This window comes from Ursus americanus, chromosome X (genome assembly GCF_024610735.1).
Source record: "Ursus americanus isolate L20-20 chromosome X, mUrsAme1.1.p, whole genome shotgun sequence".
Lineage (NCBI taxonomy): Eukaryota > Metazoa > Chordata > Mammalia > Carnivora > Ursidae > Ursus > Ursus americanus.
The window spans coordinates 20,867,840-20,887,322 of record NC_142164.1 but is presented as its reverse complement, the minus strand read 5'-3'; the positions used below and the strand labels follow the sequence as shown (position 1 = coordinate 20,887,322).

The 19,483-nt window shown below is 38.9% G+C and overlaps 1 protein-coding gene and 1 pseudogene across 2 annotated transcripts in view; both read right to left on the bottom strand.

Annotated features, from left to right (window-relative positions):
• The window catches only part of SMARCA1 (SNF2 related chromatin remodeling ATPase 1), a 734,807-nt gene that overhangs the window by 506,095 nt on the left and 209,229 nt on the right, over positions 1-19,483 (bottom strand). The window lies entirely within an intron of this gene.
• LOC123786453 (actin-related protein 2/3 complex subunit 5-like protein) lies at positions 8,905-13,860 on the bottom strand (annotated as a pseudogene).

The window sequence follows — 19,483 nt, the reverse complement described above, 5'->3', positions numbered from 1 at the left end:
CCCCTTTCTTTATCCCTTTCTTCCCCTACTGATCATCCTAGTTCTTATGTTCCATAGATGAGAGAAATCATATGATAACTGTCTTTCTCTGCTTGACTTATTTCACTTAGCATTATCTCCTCCAGTGCTGTCCATGTTGTAGCAAATGTTGAGAACTCGTTCTTTCTGATTGCTGAGTAATATTCCATTGTATATATGGACCACAACTTCTTAATCCAGTCATCTGTTGCAGGGCATCTCGGCTCCTTCCACGATTTAGCTATTGTGGACATTGCTGCTATGAACATTGGGGTGCATATGGCCCTTCTCTTCACTACGTCTGTATCTTTGGGGTAAATACCCAGTAGTGCAATGGCTGGATCATAGGGTAGCTCAATTTTTAACTCTTTAAGGGACCTCCACACTATTTTCCAGAGTGGCTGTACCAACTTGCATTCCCACCAACAATGTAGGAGGGATCCCCTTTCTCCACATCCTCTCCAACAATTGTTGTTTCTTGCCTTGTCTATTTTTGCCATTCTAACTGGCATAAGGTGGTATCTCAGTGTGGTTTTGATTTGAATTTCTTTGATGGCTAATGATTTTGAACATTTTTTCATGTGTCTGTTAGCCATTTGTATGTCTTCATTGGAAAAGTGTCTGTTCATATCTTCTGCCCATTTTTTGATTTGTTTATTTGTTTCTCGTGTATTGAGTTTGAGAAGTTCTTTGTAGATCTTGGATACCAGTCCTTTATCTGTAGTGTCATTTGCAAATATCTTCTCCCATTCCGTGGGCTGCCTCTTAGTTTTTCTGACTGTTTCCTTGGCTGTGCAGAAACTTTTAATCTTGATGAAGTCCCATAAATTCATTTTATCTTTTGTTTCTCTTGCCTTTGGGGATGTGTCATGAAAAAGGTTGCTTTGGCCGATGTCGTAGAGGTTGTTGCCTATGTTCTCCTCTAGAATTTTGATAGATTCCTGTCTCACATCGAGGTCTTTCATCCATTTGGAGTTTATTTTTGTGTATGGTGTGAGATAGTGGTCAAGTTTCATTCTCTTGCATGTAGCTGTCCAATTTTCCCAGCACCATTTATTGAAGAGACTGTCTTTTTCCCACCGGATGTTTTTTCCTGCTTTATCAAATATTAGTTGCCCAAAGAGCCAAGGGTCCATTTCTGGGCTCTCTATTCTGTTCCATTGGTCTATGTGTCTGTTTTTGTGCCAGTACCATGCTGTCTTTGTGATCACAGCTTTGTAGTACAGCTCGAAATCCGGCATTGTGATGCCCCCAGCTTTGTTTTTCCTTTTCAACAGTTCCTTGGAGATTCGGGGCCTTTTCTGTTTCCATACAAATTTAAGGACTGTTTGTTCCAGTTCTTTGAAGAATGTCCTTGGTATTTTGATCGGGATAGCATTGAAAGTGTAGATTGCTCTGGGTAGCATGGACATTTTAACTATGTTAATTCTTCCGATCCATGAGCATGGAATATCTTTCCATCTTTTTATGTCTTCCTCAATGTCTTTTAAGAGTGATTTATAGTTTCTTTACGTCTCTGGTTAAGTTAATTCCAAGGTAACGTATGGTTTTTGGTGCTATTGTAAATGGGATGGATTCCCTAATTTCTCTTTCTTCGGTCTCGTTATTCGTGTATAGAAATGCAACTGATTTCTGAGCATTTATTTTGTATCCTGCCACGTTACTGAATTGCTCTATAACTTCTAATAGTTTGGGAGTGGCTTCTTTTGGGTTTTCCATATAGAGTATCATGTCATCTGCAAAGAGAGACATTTTGACTTCTTCTTTGCCAATTTGAATACCTTTGATCCCTTTTTGTCGTCTGATTGCTGTTGCAAGGACTTCTAGTACTATGTTGAATAATAGTGGCGAGAGTGGGCATCCTTGTCGAGTTCCTGATCTTAAGGGAAAGGCTTCCAGCTTTTCCCCATGGAGAATAATATTTGCAGTAGGCTTTTCATAGATGGCTTTTATGAGATTGAGAAATGTACCTTCTATTCCTACACTCTGAAGGGTTTTAATCAGGAAAGGATGCTGTATTTTGTCAAATGCTTTTTCGGCATCGATTGAGAGGATCATATGGTTCCTGAGTCTTTTCTTGTTGATATGATGTATCACGCTGATTGATTTGCGAATATTGAACCACGCTTGCATCCCAGGTATGAATCCCACTTGATCGTGATGGATAATCCTTTTAATGTACTGTTGGATTCTATTAGCAAGTATCTTGTTGAGGATTTTGGCGTCCATATTCATTAGGGAAATCGGTCTGTAATTCTCCTTTTTGATGGGGTCTTTGCCTGGTTTGGGGATCAAGGTAATATTGGCCTCATAGAATGAGTTTGGTAGCTTTCCTTCTGTTTCTATTTTTTGAAATAGCTTTAGGAGAATAGGTATTATTTCTTCTTTGAATGTTTGGTAGAATTCCCCAGGAAAACCGTCCGGGCCTGAAGTTTTGTTATTTGGAAGGTTGTTTATCACTGACTCAATTTCTTCATAATTAATTGGCCTGTTTAAGGAATCAATTTCTTCCGGCTTCAATCTTGGTAGTTTATAGGTTTCCAGGAAGGATTCCATCTCTTCCAGATTGCTTAGTTTATTGGCATATAGCTGTTGATAAAAATTTCTAATAATCCTTCCAATTTCAATGGTGCTCGTCGTGACCTCTCCTTTTTCATTCATAATTTTAATAATCTGGGTCCTTTCTCTTTTCTTTTGGATAAGTCTTGCCAGTGGTCTGTCAATTTTATTGATTCTCTCCAAGAACCAGCTTCTAGTCCTGTTGATCTGCTCTACTGTACTCTGGTTTCTGCTTGATTGATTTCAGCTCTAATTTTGGTCAACTGCTTCCTTGTGCGTGGATTAGGCCTGTCCCTCTGTTGCTGTTCCAGCTTCTTGAGGTGAGAATATAAAAACTGCATTTTAGATTTTTCTATTCTTTTGAGTGAGGTTTGGATGGCTATGTATTTCCCCCTTAGGACTGCCTTTGCAGTATCCCATAGGTTTTGGACTGTTGTATTTTCATTCTCATTGGTCTCCATAAATTGTTTAATTTGATTTTTGATTTCCTGGTTTATCGAGTCATTCCTGAGCAGGATGGTTCTTAGTCTCCAAGTGTTTGAGTTTCTTCCAAATTTTTCCTAGCACTGTACCTATTTACATGTAGCTTCTCAACGTTCAACCACCAGCCCAGCAAGGATCGTTTCAAGAACTTAGTTTTGTCTCCCTCCCCAAAAAAAATGCATTCAGCTAAATGCATCTTGACAGATTTCTCACAGCTCCAGAAATAGATATACCTTCTTGAGGTGAGTTGGCAGAGAATGAGGAATTGGACTACAGGAGGTAGTAATTAATCTGATAAAAATCGCTCAAACTGTGAAAAAATTAATCCTGCTGAGATTTCAGGGTATGTTAGCAGTTCAGTTAGGGTTTGTGCAAACCATACCAGCAACACTGAGATACTTTAACAATCAAGAGCTGATGAGGCCCGGGGAAGACTTTATTATCAGTAAATTTAAAAATCAGGGCTGTACAAGGAAACAGTCAAAAACACAAAGAGGCAGCCCACAGAATAGGAGAAGATATTTGCAAATCACACTACAGATAAAAGACTGGTATCCAAGATCTACAAAGAACTTCTCAAACTCAATACACGTGAAACAAATAAACAAATCAAAAAATGGGCAGAAAATATGAACAGACACTTTTCCAATGAAGACATACAAATGGCTAACAGACACATGGAAAAATGTTCAAAATCATTAGCCATCAGGGAAATTCAAATCAAAACCACACTGAGATACCACCTTACGCCAGTTAGAATGGCAAAAATTGACAAGGCAAGAAACAACAATTGTTGGAGAGGATGTGGAGAAAGGGGATCCCTCCCCCATTGTTGGTGGGAATGCAAGTTGGTACAGCCACTCTGGAAAACAGTGTGGAGGTCCCTTAAAAAGGTAAAAATTGAGCTACCCTATGATCCAGGCATTGCACTACTGGGTGTTTACCCCAAAGATACAGACGTAGTGAAGAGAAGGGCCATATGCACCCCAATGTTCATAGCAGCAATGTCCACAATAGCTAAATCGTGGAAGGAGCCGAGATGCCCTTCAACAGATGACTGGATTAAGAAGTTGTGGTCCATATATACAATGGAATATTACTCCGCTATCAGAAAGAACAAATTCTCAACGTTTGCTGCAAAATGGACGGCACTGGAGGAGATAATGCTTAGTGAAATAAGTCAAGCAGAGAAAGACAACTATCATATGATTTCTCTCATCTATGGAACATAAGAACTAGGATGATCAGTAGGGGAAGAAAGGGATAAAGAAAGGGGGGTAATCAGAAGGGGGAATGAAACATGAGAGACTATGGACTCTGAGAAACAAACTGAGGGCCTCAGAGGGGAGGGGGGTGGGGGAATGGGATAGACCGGTGATGGGTAGTGAGGGCACGTATTGCATGGTGCACTGGGTGTTATACACAACTAATGAATCATCGAGCCTTACATCGGAAACCGGGGATGTACTGTATGGTGACTAACATAATAAAAAATCATTTAAAAAAATAAAAAAATAAAAAGTAAAAAAAAAAGAAGTTGTGGTCCATATATACAATGGAATATTACTTAGCCATCAGAAAGAACGATTACGCATTTGCAGCAACATGGACGGGACCGGAGGAGATTATGCTAAGTGAAATAAGTCAAGGAGAGAAAGACAATTATCATATGGTTTCACTCATTTATGGAACATAAGAAATAGGAAGATCGATAGGAGAAGGAAGGGAAGAATGAAGGGGGGGTAAACAGAAGGGGGAATGAACCATGAGAGACTGTGGACTCTGGGAAAGAAACTGAGGGCTTCAGAGGGGAATGGGGTGGGGGATTGGGATAGGCCGGTGATGGGTATTAAGGAGGGCACGTATTGCATGGTGCACTGGGTGTTATACACAAATAATGAATCATGGAACACTACATCAAAAAACTAAGGATATACTGTATGGTGATTAACATAACAAAATAAAAATTATCATAAAAAATCAAAAAATAAATAAATAAATCGAAAAATAAAATTTTAAAAAATCAGGGCTGTAAATCCAAAGAGTGTTTTACAGATCAGTGGATTTAGATTCAGGTTGAAATAAGTCATGTGAGGAATATGCATCAAATTTCTTCATTAAAGCACACAGAGAAGGCCATATCTTTTCCCAAGTGCTTTATTTTTCCCTCTTATTTTACCCTCTTCCCAAAAGCATACTCAAATGTGAGTCTGCTTTGGTCACAGCTAGGTCTGGACAGATCAAGTAAGTTTGGGGTTACCTTCCCTCTGCAGCCCCCTCACATAAAGAAGCTCCAAAGCAATGATTTCCTTATATTTTCTGAAACTGCGATCCCAGTTATGGTGAACAAGGCTGATACCAACTTTGCCTCATGCTGTTTTACAGAAGATTTTTGTGCTGCCTCAGAATGTAAAAAGTTGTAAGGGAGATACGGTCTGCATGAGAAAATGTTGGAATATTTTGGGATTGTCAGTAGTTAAGGGGTCTAAGAAGACAGTTTTTAAAAAGATTTTGTTCCAGAAAATTCAGAACACAGGGCTGATATACAAATATAAAACAAAAAGGATTTCTGGGCACTTATTTTATTGAGTTCAGTTGCATTTTTAAGCCTTTTTGGAAAAGGGACAAATGCTATTAAGGTAATAAATGTAACTGGTTTACATAAAGGATTCAGGTTCTAAAAGCCAGAAGTGAATTCCCTAATTTCAAACTGTATGATGTGTCCATTGTTCCATCAAAATGACTCTTTTGCACCAACAAAGCCTAACTTCCTGAGTTCATCCACCATGAGAACCTTAAACGGTTTGTTGGTAACCAAGTAGTGAGTCAATTCCCTTCTTGGGAGAATTTAAGTTTCAGTTCCTGGAATGTCCAAAGGAGAGGAATACTGGCTGTTGTGCAAAAACCACCCACAGGATGCTTTAAAGGACTCTTGACATGTTGGAGACATAAGATTCAAATTTGCTATTAAGCTGCTGTAATATTGTTCAATTTCTGAAATGATTTTGTGATCTTTAGAACGATGGGATTTCTCATAGAGCTCTTTGGCCTTGAAACATACTTATTCACAACATTTGTCATATGCAGAGACATTCGGCTACAGCAGAGTAAATAGGCTTAAAACTGTGTGTTCTGCCTGCTGGAATGCTTTATCATTACGCCTTGGCATCCTCAAATGCAATAAATGTGGAAATCTGGAATTGAAGAGCTTGATTTCCAGTCTCATTGGCCTCTCTCCCTTTGAATTAATGTGGTGCCACTGAGTTCAGCAATAAAGCATCTCATGCTAACAGAGAGAAAATATCAACTTTCTTCCTGTGCATATGTGAATTTGGCAAAATATTAGTAAGAAGGCAATATAAAAGTAAAAATGATTTAGCCATCATGAATATGAGAAGGTAAATTTAATGCATAACTAACACCCTGCAGAATTTGTGGTTCTGGCATATTGGGGGAGGTAAGACATTAATTGAGTTAAACTTTGGAAGAAAACCCTTTTTCTAGTGATAAGAGCAAAACAGTATTCTGGATGTTTTTCTCTAAGTAATATCACATTTAAATCACCTTATCATCATCATCAACAACAAAAGATTGCTGTTTAAAATTTCCTATTTCTAGGTATGCATAGTATAGAGAAGGCATTATACATATTCTCCCATTCTTAGCTCTAGTGTCTTGCCTGGTTCCTCTCTTCTCTCGTGCCACTCCCTATGGCTAAAAGCCATTTGCAGAATGAGCCACAAGCTTGGGACCAACATGTTCCTTATCCCTGCTCCAACCACTCAGGGCAAAAAATGCTAATTATCCCCAACTTTCATTTCCCCTTCTTCCAGTTTTAAAGCCACTGGTCCAGATGCCACCAGGCTTCCACCTCACCAAATATCTTGTGTTTGTGCATTGTTTCTGCTTCTAAACTCTGAAGTGCTGTTCTCCTCTGTTTCAGGAAAATTGTGCCCTTGACAGATCTCCTGATGCTGGCCATCTACCTGAACTGCTTCATGTTGGCTGTACTATATTTTTCTGGACATGAAGCTGAATCCATTACTGAGTTGGGATCTCCCAGACATGTTGGTTTCATTTCCAGTTCCAGATCTCTCTTGCCCTGGCCCATCTTGCTGCCCTCTAAAACATCTAACACTGTTTCACACATTTACCACTTAACCATACCCTGACTTGTATGACCAACTATTTCCTTCATGTATTCTGGAGTAAAGTCAATTCCTAACTTTTCCTCTAACACCACTTTCTGACAAGCAGAAAGAAGCATTAATATACAAAAGGTCAGACTGGGTAGCTCAAGAAAGCCTGTATTTCAGGAAAATTATACTTGTATAAAGTACATTAAAATGTATTTCTAAAATCCCTAAAGATTATCAAAGGCCAGGACAAGTGAGGCACTGACCTTGGATGCAAAATGTAAGGAGGCAGCAAAAGACTCAGAATCAAGATAAATAATATTTTAATGCAACCTTTTTAAAATAAAAAATAATGCAAAATACATGATGAACAAAATATCAAAATTTTAAATGAAGACAGGATCAGTAAATGGCAGTATCTAGCCATATTGGAGCCTGAAGGCAAAAGAAAAAAATCAGCAATATTGTCATAAGTAATGTCCCTTGCCTTCTAAAGATGAAGATCCCAAACAAAATGGAAGCCTGAGTTGCTACAGGAGGATGTAAACTGAAGAAGCTGAGAGAAAAGTTAAATTTCTCTCTATAAGAAATGAGACAGGGGTGCCTGGCTGGCTTAGTTGGTAGAGCATGCGACTCTTAATTTCAAGGTCATGAGCTCAAGCCCCACATTGGGCATGGAGCCTACTTAAAATAACAATAATAAATAAAATTAAATAAAAATAAAAATTTTTTAAAACAACAGGAAAGGGATAGACGTAAATAGAATGGAGGAGGACACAAGAGAGCAAAGAAACTGAGAAGACAGGAAGAGTAGAGTAAGAAAGAGGGGAAAGACCTGAGGAGAGTTAGATAGGAAAGAGACTCTGGGAGAGAAATGTCCAATAAGGAATCAGATTAAATTTCACTCTGTGGTATGCAATGTAACCAGGTCTTCTATTCCCCCACGAAATGTCAGCAAAATGCACATTGCCCATCAGTGGAAGTGGATTTATTTGTGGGATAAATGGCAGAGTGATGAGTCTTATCTCAGGAAAAGTATAGGGCAAAAGCAGAGGCTACCCACAGGGAGTACAGTCTAATCCTTCATCTAATCACTCACCAAGTTCTAGTAATGCTACCTATTAAATATTTCTTTAATCTGTCTACTTTTTTCCATCTATACTGCAATTATCACCTTAGGTCATCAACATCATCTTTTACCTTAACCATTGCACTAACCTTCTAACTGATCAAGGTTTCACCTGCTCTCCAGTTCATTCCCCATGCTGCAGTTCATTTCTAAAAACCAATCATGGAACATTACATCAAAAACTAAGGATGTACTGTATGGTGACTAAAATAACATAATAAAAAATTATTATAAAAAAAGGAATTGTATCTGCAAAAAATAAATAAATAAATAAATAATAAACTTTAAAAAATAAAAACCTCATGTCACTCCCCCTGCTCCTAGGATAAAGTCTTTTTTTTAATGTTTTTTTATTATATTATGTTAGTCACCATACAGTACATCCCTGGTTTCTGATGTAAAGTTCGATGATTCATTAGTTGCGTATAACACCCAGTGCACCATGCAATACGTGCCCTCCTTACTACCCATCACCAGCCTATCCCATTCCCCCACCCCCCTCCCCTCTGAAGCCCTCAGTTTGTTTCTCAGAGTCCATAGTCTCTCATGCTTCATTCCCCCCTCTGATTACCCCCCCTTTCTTTATCCCTTTTAAGATAAAGTCTTAATGGTTCAACATGGCTTCAAAGCCCTTCATAATCTTGCCCTGCTATTATCTTTTACCATACCCCATTATAATCAATGCACCAGCTACAGTAGACCTCTTCAAGTTATTTGAATGAATACACTATGATAAAGTGGGGAAAATTAAAAAGCATAAAGGTAGTATTTGAAAGAATGCATTATGATAAAGTGGGGAAAATTAAAAAGCATAAAGGTAGCACATAGGAAACAAGTTGCAAATTCAAGAGCTGTACCTCAAAATTATAATAATTAAAGGAACAGTAGGATAAATGGAAGCTAATCAAGTCTAAGATCTGCTTCATTACCCAATCTATACCCAAAGACATTCATTTGGTTTATGGTATATCATTTTATCCTGTTTCATTCTGTAGTCCAAATCACCAATAGTATAGTATTGAAATAGACATTAAGGTTTTTTGGCTTTGACTGGATTATTAATTCCCATATAAAGATGGAACTCTGGTTATTATATCCATAGCACAGAAGAAACATTAAAAAATTCCTTAATCAAAATCTTATTTACATTTCTTTTGTGAAATATGCATTTCTCTGCTTCAAACAAGATGCATTATTTTCATTAAATTCATTAATACCCATTAGTAAAGGATAACATGTTTAAACTTTCCATATCCTTAGATTGACCACAGAGACACATGCTCTACAAATATTAGCATGCTTTCATCTAAAATCAAGGTGAAGGGTTATCTAAAGCTAACAAAAGCCTATTCTTCTCAATAGAGGTATAAACTGTGCTTAGACATATGGATTTTCTGGTTGTTCTCTTTCCCTTACGCTTTTGTTGCTCTTGGATCTGAAAACTGACCTAAATTCTATGCTATGCTGTCCAATATAGTAGCCACTAGCCACCTATGTCAATTTAATTTTAAATTAATTACAATTAAATAAAATTTAAAGTTAAGCTCTCAGTCACACTATCCATATTTCAAGGGATCAACAGCCATAGGTTGTCAGTGGCTACTGTATTGGACAATGCACACACAGATAGTTTCCATCATCACAGAAAATTCTACTGGACAGAGCTACTTCCATACATTCCAAAGCCTCCACCTCCCCTGCCCCAACACAGGGATCAAGTGGAGCTCTAATTCCTCGGTTCCCCTTCTCCCCACATTCTGAAAGATTCAGATATTTTTTAAATCCTGTATTACAACCCAGCTTCAGTCAAAGTGGAGACTCTGACAGTTTTATTACTACCTTATCAAGTCACTTCATGATTTTTAAGAAATTATTATTCAAAAAACCCATTTATCCGGACCACAATTGGTAGTTGTATGAAGTCTATTAATTTAACAGAAACTGACTTCTAGCACATGGTTCCTGGCTTCCTTGCCCCCTCATGTGTGCTGTACCCAGCAGCACTCACAGTATACGTCCTTTCCAAGAAAGCTTCCTTCCATCAGCCACATTCACAGACCCATTTAAAATCATGTTCAGGCATTTGCTTTGCATTTTCACAGTCACAGGAAATTACTTCTTTCACTTGAGTTTCATTTTTTCTTTCCGTTTTTTTAAAGACTGTCTCCCATGGCAATAAAGCATTTGTGCTCTCTGCAGTTGGATAATTAGAGAAGAAACACTGACAGGCATATTGCTATATCAATAATGCACTGCTCTTCACAGACAAAAGGCACAGCTACTGACCCACCTCTGGTAAAGCACAGGCCTTGAACTGTGTCTCCAGTGGTGAGAATGGTTTTGCCTTAACCCATCTGATAATGATCATTTGTGTAACAGCTGTCTAGAGTTTAGGTGTCAACTGTGGCCAGAATAGGACTCAATCTGTGGTACGGGACAGGACTCAGTTTTAACTACAGTCAGGAAATGATATTGTGGCCAGAATCAAGGCTCAATTTATACCTGATGCTGATGGCCAGAAAATAAATGAGGATTAGGGATTAGTAGTTATGGGTTTTAACCCTTTGACCTAGCAAGGTACAGATAATCATAGTTTTTGGCAGAAATCTATAACTTTCTCCTCTACTCCAAGGATAGTACATTTTTGAGGTGTGCATGCTGTCAATCTCCCATCCCATACCTATGGAGCAGACATCACTAATTGCTCATGGCCTTCCTTCCTGCTGTATTCTGATGAGGCCTCAAACAACTTCTCCTTGCAGGGCCCTATGCAGGCATTACTATCCAATCGGAACTGGCCCCAAATATAAAACCTATTTATCATCATTGCTCCAGAGAAGTCCATGAACCAAGCAGCAAATTACTCCTGCAAAGATCATTATGATTCTGACCATTTTTGAGGTCAAAAGAAGGTATGGAACAACCAACTTAAGGGTAAGAACTGAGGTAAATCAAAATATGTGTACAAGCACTCCCCTGCTTTAAAGGTGAAGAGTTGGCACAGTCTGAGAAGAGATGGGGAAAAGGCAGGAAAGTGTTATACCCAGACCACCTGCCCTAGTCCTAACTTTGCATACTGTTGGAAGTAAAATAGTTTTGTAGCAATTGGATATATTTGCACCTCTTTCTACCTTTTGCTGTGTGAGTCACTGAATAGTTTCAGCTCCTTGTTTCTATGTGCAGCCACTGAAGCACTCCCAAAAATAAGATCCAAGAGTCAACTCATTTTGCCATCCTCTAGAAATGACTTTGACCAAATCAGAGACTGAATCTAGAGTAGCACCATTCTTTTCTGGGCACACCTTTCAGTCACTGGAAAGCATCTTCCTGAGTTATATCTTTTCAATTTCAGGACTATACATATGTAATAGATTTGCTGTCTTTCCAGAGACTTGGTCCATGATTCCACTGGAAGCTTTAGTTCATTATGCTTGAGAACAAATAGCTGCTATAGTTTTAGGTTCTCAAACTTTTTCCAACCACAATTCCAAAGAATCTCAGTGGTGGAAGAACCCTTAAAATTCACCTTGTCTAGCCACGTATTACTTGAATCTCCTTTCCAGCATTCTCAACAAATTGTCATTAGGTGATTCTAGGACCATTCCAGAGCCAGAGCCAAACTAACAACCTTTCCCAAGGCATTCATTCCACCAACATCTTTCACTGTACCTTTCTCTATCAGCAGAGTTCCCATTTCTGTATATTTCTTCCTTATATTGTGCCCAAAATCTCTCTCCTGATTTCTTTTACCAATCGGCCCTGCTTCTGCTTCATGATACCTTACAAATGGAATCTGTTTACTTCTGTATGACAGTCTTTCAGATGTCTGAGGACAGTTATCATGACCATCCCTGTGCCTTCTCTTCTCCAAGCTAGTCAGCCCTATTCCTATGACTGATAGCCATCAACTCCTTTTGCCATCCTAGTCATCCTTTTTTTTTAAACTAATAAGCCAAAAGCTTTATTGATGTAGCAAGCAGTTTACAATGAATCCAAGAAAGCCTGTCTTCTCTGGGAAGACAGGATGTCTGTACAAACCCTCGAAGTTTTACTTCAAAAAAACAAGCTCTCCCTTTACCACAGCCCTTGGATCTGTACCTGCCCAAATCATCCCTCCCCCATTTGAAATAAGCAGAGCACACAGGTGTACTCAACCAATACTGGCCAGCCACTTCAGTAGACAGTTACAATGTCAGTTCTGTGTTACTCATGGACAAAGGCATAGACTATCAGATCCTGCAAAGGATTTAGGAAACATGATTTTTCCCTCCACCATGGAAATAAAATACACTTCAATGGATGCATGTCCTGAAATAGTTTAGTTGGGAGTTCCTAGGAAGATGGTCCATTGCCAATCTCTTCTTCATCAGCCTGTGCATCCAAAATTCTCCTCAAAGTAACATGAGTCCTTTTATTTTTTTTTAAACAATCTTTCTTGCTGTAAGAACTCTTATAATGGAGCCTACTCCTCCTACTGCTAATGCTTTTTCATGAATTTTTTGGACACAAAAAATGTATTCAGGAACACAAAAAATAAATAATCTTTTTCATGCTACTTAACTCCACGTGTTACTGGAGTAACACGGCATTGCTTTTTTCTGTGGGCTTCTCAAACCTTTGAAAAATGTACTTCCATTAGCAAGTCAATGCCATTTCTGACTGCACAGCCTGCTCAATTTCACCACTCTTAAAGTTTGTAAGCACTTTCAGCACCACATGCTGGGCTTGTTCTTTCAAGGCTTGATTCTTGGTGTTGACGGGAGAGTTCCATAAGGCTGTATGGAATGCACAAAGCATGTCCCCTTGCCGCAGAAGGCCGTCCACCTTGCTAGGGTCTGGGCCTGGCTAGGCCACCACCGCTGCCACCACCTCCTGCTTGTCCACGAATTTTTTCTCGTCAAACTGGTAGATGTCCACCCGAAGGAAGCACAAAGACAGTGTGTTCCGGGCCATTGCGGGGACTCAGTGCCGGTTCAGCTGGCTCCACTCCAGGTCCCACCTCGGCTCTACCCCACTTGGCACCGGCTCAGGCTCGGGCCTAATCATCCTTTTTAAAACCTGCTTCGGCTTATCAATCTCCTCAAGTCTCAGAACTGGATGCTTTGGGGCACCTGGGTGGCTCAGTCGTTAAGCGTATGCCTTTGGCTCAGGGCATGATCCCGGGGTTCTGGGATCGAGCCCCACATCGGGCTCTTCCTCTGGGAGCCTGCTTCTTCCTCTCCCAATCCCCCTGCTTGTGTTCCCTCTCTTGCTAGCTGTCTCTCTCTCTCTCAAATAAATAAATAAAATCTTAAAAAAAAAAAAGAACTGCATGCTTTAAGTTTGGCTTGATCATAACTGTTAAGGTAAACCTGTTATTTTTCTTCTCTAGCTATTATACTTCTATCGATGTAGTTTTTAAACTTGTACTCCTTTCCTTTGGAAAGGAAACACTCTTGACAGAGAGTTTCCTAATCACCTTTTTCCTCCTTCCCAACAGTTTATCCAATCTATCAAGACTTCTTTTAAAATACTTCTTGGAGGGCTTCAGAGGGGGGGGGGAATGGGATAGACCGGTGATGGGTAGTAAGGAGGGCACGTATTGCATGGTGCACTGGGTGTTATACGCAACTAATGAATCACAGAACTTTACATCAAAAACCAGGGATGTACTCTATGGTGACTAACATACAATAAAAAAACATTAAAATAAAAAAAAGGAGAAAAAGAAGAAAAGAAAAAAAATAAAATACTTCTTGGGTCTCTCCCTTTCTTCCATTCCAATAACTCCCAACTATAATTTGGGCCTAATCACCTCTTGCCTGAATTACTATAGTGGTCTCCTAACTGATCTTCCTATCTCTATTCTTTCTCCTATTCCTATTCATCCTCTGACCTACCGCCACTTCTTAAAGCATCATTTTGATGGTAGTTTAGAATAGTCATTCAGGGCTTAGACTTTGGAGCTAGACTATTGGGTTCAAATCTCAGCTCTACTATTTATGAGTTCTGTGAGCGTGAGGAATTCACTTAACCTAAAAGAGCATTATTTAATTCATCTTTCAAATATGGCTAATAATGGTATTTATCTCCCAGAGTGGAGTAAATGAGATATCACATACAAGTTAGCCCCAGGCTTGGTGCAGAGTAAATATGCAATAAGTGTGAGCTACTATCATTATGTCTGCTTAATCACCCTGCTGATCAAAAATCCCCAGTGTTTTCTGCTGCCTATTTAAAAAACTGAAATATCTTTTACCTAACTTCTAAAGCTATAATGCCAAACTATTACAAACCAATTTGATTACTTTGAACAAGTTACCTGCTTCTCCACCTATAAAATGAGAGGGACAGATTAAATTATCTCAAATGACCCTTCAAGGCCAGACATTCTATAATTCAACCTTTCTAGTCAGTTTTCCTCTCCTATCCAATTGTATTAATCATAAGTCTCAAAAAAAATTTCTTTCCAGCAACCATGTCTTTGCTCATGCCATTTCCTCCTTTGGAAATGCCACTCCCCACATGTCTTCAAGATGTTGTTCAAATGGTATCCCCTTCATGAATCTTTCAGTCAGAAGAGAGTGGTCTCTTCTCTGAAGTCCTGGAACTATTAGTTTCCTTGGCTCTGTGATACTGATCACATTCTACCTATGTCTTATACCCTCCACCACGCCATAATGCAGGTACTATAACTTTTTCAGCTATGTATTCAGCTCATTGTGTTCAGTACTATGCCTCTTACATTGTAGGATATTACCATGCTTATTGAATACTTAAAGAATAAATCTTTGTTTATATGTGACACAGAATTTTCATCACTTGATAGCATATGTATCTTCAACCAATTCATGTTTCTTTGACATATATTTTTAAAGAATATTCAAGAACACAAAAAATAAATAATCCAATTTAAAATGGGCAGAGGACCTGAATAGACGTTTTTCCAAAGAAGACATACAAATGACTGACAGACACATGAAAAGATACTCAACACCACTCATCAACAGGGAAATGCAAATCAAAACCACAGTAAGATATTGCCTGACACATATCAGAATGGCTAAAATTAAAAAGACAAGAAATAACAAGCGTTGGCAAGGATGTGGACAAAAAGGAACACCTGTGCCCTCTTGGTGGGAACATAAATTGGTATGGCCACTGTGGAAAAGAGTATGGAAGTTCTTCAAAAAATTAAAAATAGAAATACCACATGATCCACTAATTCCACTGTTGGGTTTACTCAAAGAAAACAAAAACACTACTTCAAAGAGACATATGCACCCCTGTGTTTACTGCATCATTATTTACAGTAGCCAAGATATGGAAGAAACCCAATGTCCATCAGTAGTTGAATGGATAAAGAAGATATGGTATGTTATACAATGGAATATACCCAGCCATAAAAAAAGGATGAGATTTCTGCCATTTGTGACAACAGGGATGGACATAGAGGGTATTAAACTAAATGAAATAAATCAGACAGGTGTATGATTTCAGTTATATGTATAATCTAAAAAACAACACAAACAAATAAAAAGAGCAGAAACAGACTCATAAATACAGAGAATAAACTGATGGTTGCTAGAAGGGAGGGGAGTAGGGGATGGGCAAAATGGGTGAAGGGGAGTAGGAGGTACAGGCCTCCAGTTTGGGATGAATAAACCACAGGGACGAAAGGCAGAGCATAGGGAATATAGTCAATGGTATTGTAATAGTGTTACATGGTGACAAATGGTAGTTATACTTGTGGTGAGCATAGCATACCATATAGACTTGTTGAATCACTATGTTGTACACCTGGATGAAGACAAGGTGGGTGTGATCAAGGTGGACGTGTTAGAAGAATAAATATAATGAAGAAAAAAAATACTTGAATTTAGGCATCGGACGTACCTCAGCTTGCATTTTAGTTTGAAATTTACTACTTACATGGCCTTAGGCAAGTTATTTCTCTAAGCTTTGGTTTCTTCTTTGTAAAATGAGCATAATAATGGTATGGGCCACAGAGGGCTATTGTAAGAATTTGATGAGATTATATACATAAAGTTCTTAGAGGGATTCCTGGCATATAAGAAGTGCCCGATAAGTATAGGGGTATCAGGGAAAATGGTCCCCAAAATTTTAATAGTAATATCTCTTAGTGGTGAGATTTGTAGAGTTCTTTACTTTACTTCCTCCTTTAATTTTTTTATCTCTTAAATGGACGTTTTTTTTTATTTCAGTAGTTAACATGCAGTGTTATATTAGTTCCAGGTGTACAACATACTGATTCAACAATTCCATACATCACCCAGTACTTAGCACAACAAGTGCACTCTTTATTCCCCATCACCTGTTTTACCCAACCCCCTCCTTAATCCTCATTGCCTACTTTACTCACCCCACCCCCACCCACCTCCCCTCTGGTAACCATCAGTTTGTTCCCTATAGCTAAGAGTCTGTTTCTTGGTTTGTCTCTATTTTTTTCCCTTTGCTTGTTTTTTGTTTTGTTTTGTCTCTTAAATTCCACATATGAGTGAAATCATATGGTATTTGTCTTTCTCTGGCTGGCTTATTTTGCTTAGCATTATACTCTCTAGCTCCATCCATGTCATTGTAAATGGCAAGATTACATTCTTTTTAATAGCCGAATAATATCCCATTGTTTATATATAGCACATCTTCTTTATCCATTCATCTATCAATGGACATTTGGTCTCCTTCCATATCTTGGCTATTGTAAATAATGCTGCTATAAATATAGGGGTGCATGTATTCCTTTAAATTAGTGTTTTTGCATTTTGGGGGTAAATATCCAGTAGTGTGATTATTGGATTGGAGGGTACTTCTATTTTTAACTTTTTGAGGGAACTCTACACTGTTTTCCACAGTGCCTCCACCAATTTGCATTCCCACCAACAGTGCAAGAGGGTTCCTTTTTCTCCACATCCTCACCAAAACTTGTTGTTTCTTATATTGTTGATTTTAGCCATTCTGACAAGAGATGATATCTCATTGTAGCTTTGATTTGCATCTCCCTGATGATGAGTGATGTTGAGCATCTTTTCATTTCAATAGACTTTTTATTTTTTAATGTTTTTTTATTATATTATGTTAGTCACCATACAGTACATCCCCGGTTCCCGATGTAAACTTCGATGATTCATTAGTTGCGTATAACACCCAGTGCACCATGCAATACGTGCTCTCCTTACTACCCATCACCAGTCTATCCCATTCCTCCACTCCCCTCCCCTCTGAGGCCCTCAGTTTGTTTCTCAGAGTCTATAGTCTTTCATGGTTCATTCCCCCTTCTGTTTACCCCACCTCCATTCTTCCCTTTCTTCTCCTACCGATCTTCCTAGTTCTTATGTTCCATAGATGAGAGAAATCATATGATAACTGTCTTTCTCTGCTTGACTTATTTCACTTAGCATTATCTCCTCCAGTGCCGTCCATGTTGCAGCAGATGTTGAGAATTCGTTCTTTCTGATAGCTGAGTAATATTCCATCGTATATATGGACCACAACTTCTTAATCCAGTCATCTGTTGAAGGGCGTCTCGGTTCCTTCCACGCTTTGGCTATTGTGGACAATGCTGCTATGAACATTGGGGTGCATATGGCCCTTCTCTTCACTACGTCTGTATCTTTGGGGTAAATACCCAGTAGTGCAATGGCTGGGTCATAGGGTAGCTCAATTTATACCTTTTTAAGGGACCTCCACACTGTTTTCCAGAGTGGCTGTACCAACTTGCATTCCCACCAACAATGTAGGAGGGATCCCCTTTCTCCACATCCTCTCCAACAATTGTTTCTTGCCTTCTCTATTTTTGCCATTCTAACTGACGTAAGGTGGTATCTCAGTGTGGTTTTGATTTGAATTTCCCTGATGGCTAATGATTTTGAACATTTTTTCATGTGTCTGTTAGCCATTTGTATGTCTTCATTGGAAAAGTGTCTGTTCATATCTTCTGCCCATTTTTTTTAAAGATTTTATTTATTTATTTGACAGAGATAGACAGCCAGCGAGAGAGGGAACACAAGCAGGAGGAGTGGGAGAGGAAGAAGCAGGCTCATAGCAGAGGAGCCTGATGTGGGGCTCAATCCCATAACGCCAGGATCACGCCCTGAGCCGAAGGCAGACACTTAACTGCTGTGCCACCCAGGCGCCCCCTTCTGCCCATTTTTTGATTTGTTTATTTGTTTCTCATGTATTGAGTTTGAGAAGTTCTGTGTAGATCTTGGATACCAGTCTTTTATCTGTAGTGTCATTTGCAAATATATTCTCCCATTCCGTGGGCTGCCTCTTAGTTTTTTTGACTGTTTCCGTGGCTGTGCAGAAGCTTTTTATCTTGATGAAGTCCCACAAGTTCATTTTTTCTTTTGTTTCTCTTGCCTTTGGGGATGTGTCATGAAAAAGGTTGCTTTGGCCGATCTCATATAGGTTGCGCCTAGGTTCTCCTCTAGGATTTTGATGGATTCCTGTCTCACATCGAGGTCTTTCATCCATTTGGAGTTTATTTTTGTGTATGGTGTGAGATAGTGGTCAAGGTTCATTCTCTTGCATGTAGCTGTCCAGTTTTCCCAGCACCATTTATTGAAGAGACTGTCTTTTTTCCACCAGATGTTTTTTCCTGCTTTATCAAATATTAGTTGCCCAAAGAGCCGAGGGTCCATTTCTGGGTTCTCTATTCTGTTCCATTGGTCTATGTGTCTGTTTTTGTGCCAGTACCATGCTGTGTTGGTGATCACAGCTTTGTAGTACAGCTCAAAATCCGGCATTGTGATGCCCCCAGCTTTGTTTTTCCTTTTCAACAGTTCCTCGGAGATTCAGGGCCTTTTCTGGTTCCATACAAATTTAAGGACTATTTGTTCCAGTTCTTTGAAAAATGTCATCGCAGATTTTGATTGGGATAGCATTGAAAGTGTAGATTGCTCTGGGTAGCTGGAGATTTCAACTATGTTAATTCTTCTGATCCGTGAGCATGGAATGTTTTTCCATCTTTTTGTGTCTTCCTCAATGTCTTTCAAGAGTGATTTGTAGTTTCTAGAATATAGACCCTTTACATCTTTGGTTAAGTCAGATGAGCATGAGACTCTTGATCTCAGGGTTGTGAGTTCAAGTCCCATGTTGGGTGTAGAGATTATTTAAAAATAAAATCTTTTTAAAAAAGAAAATAATCTGATTTACAATA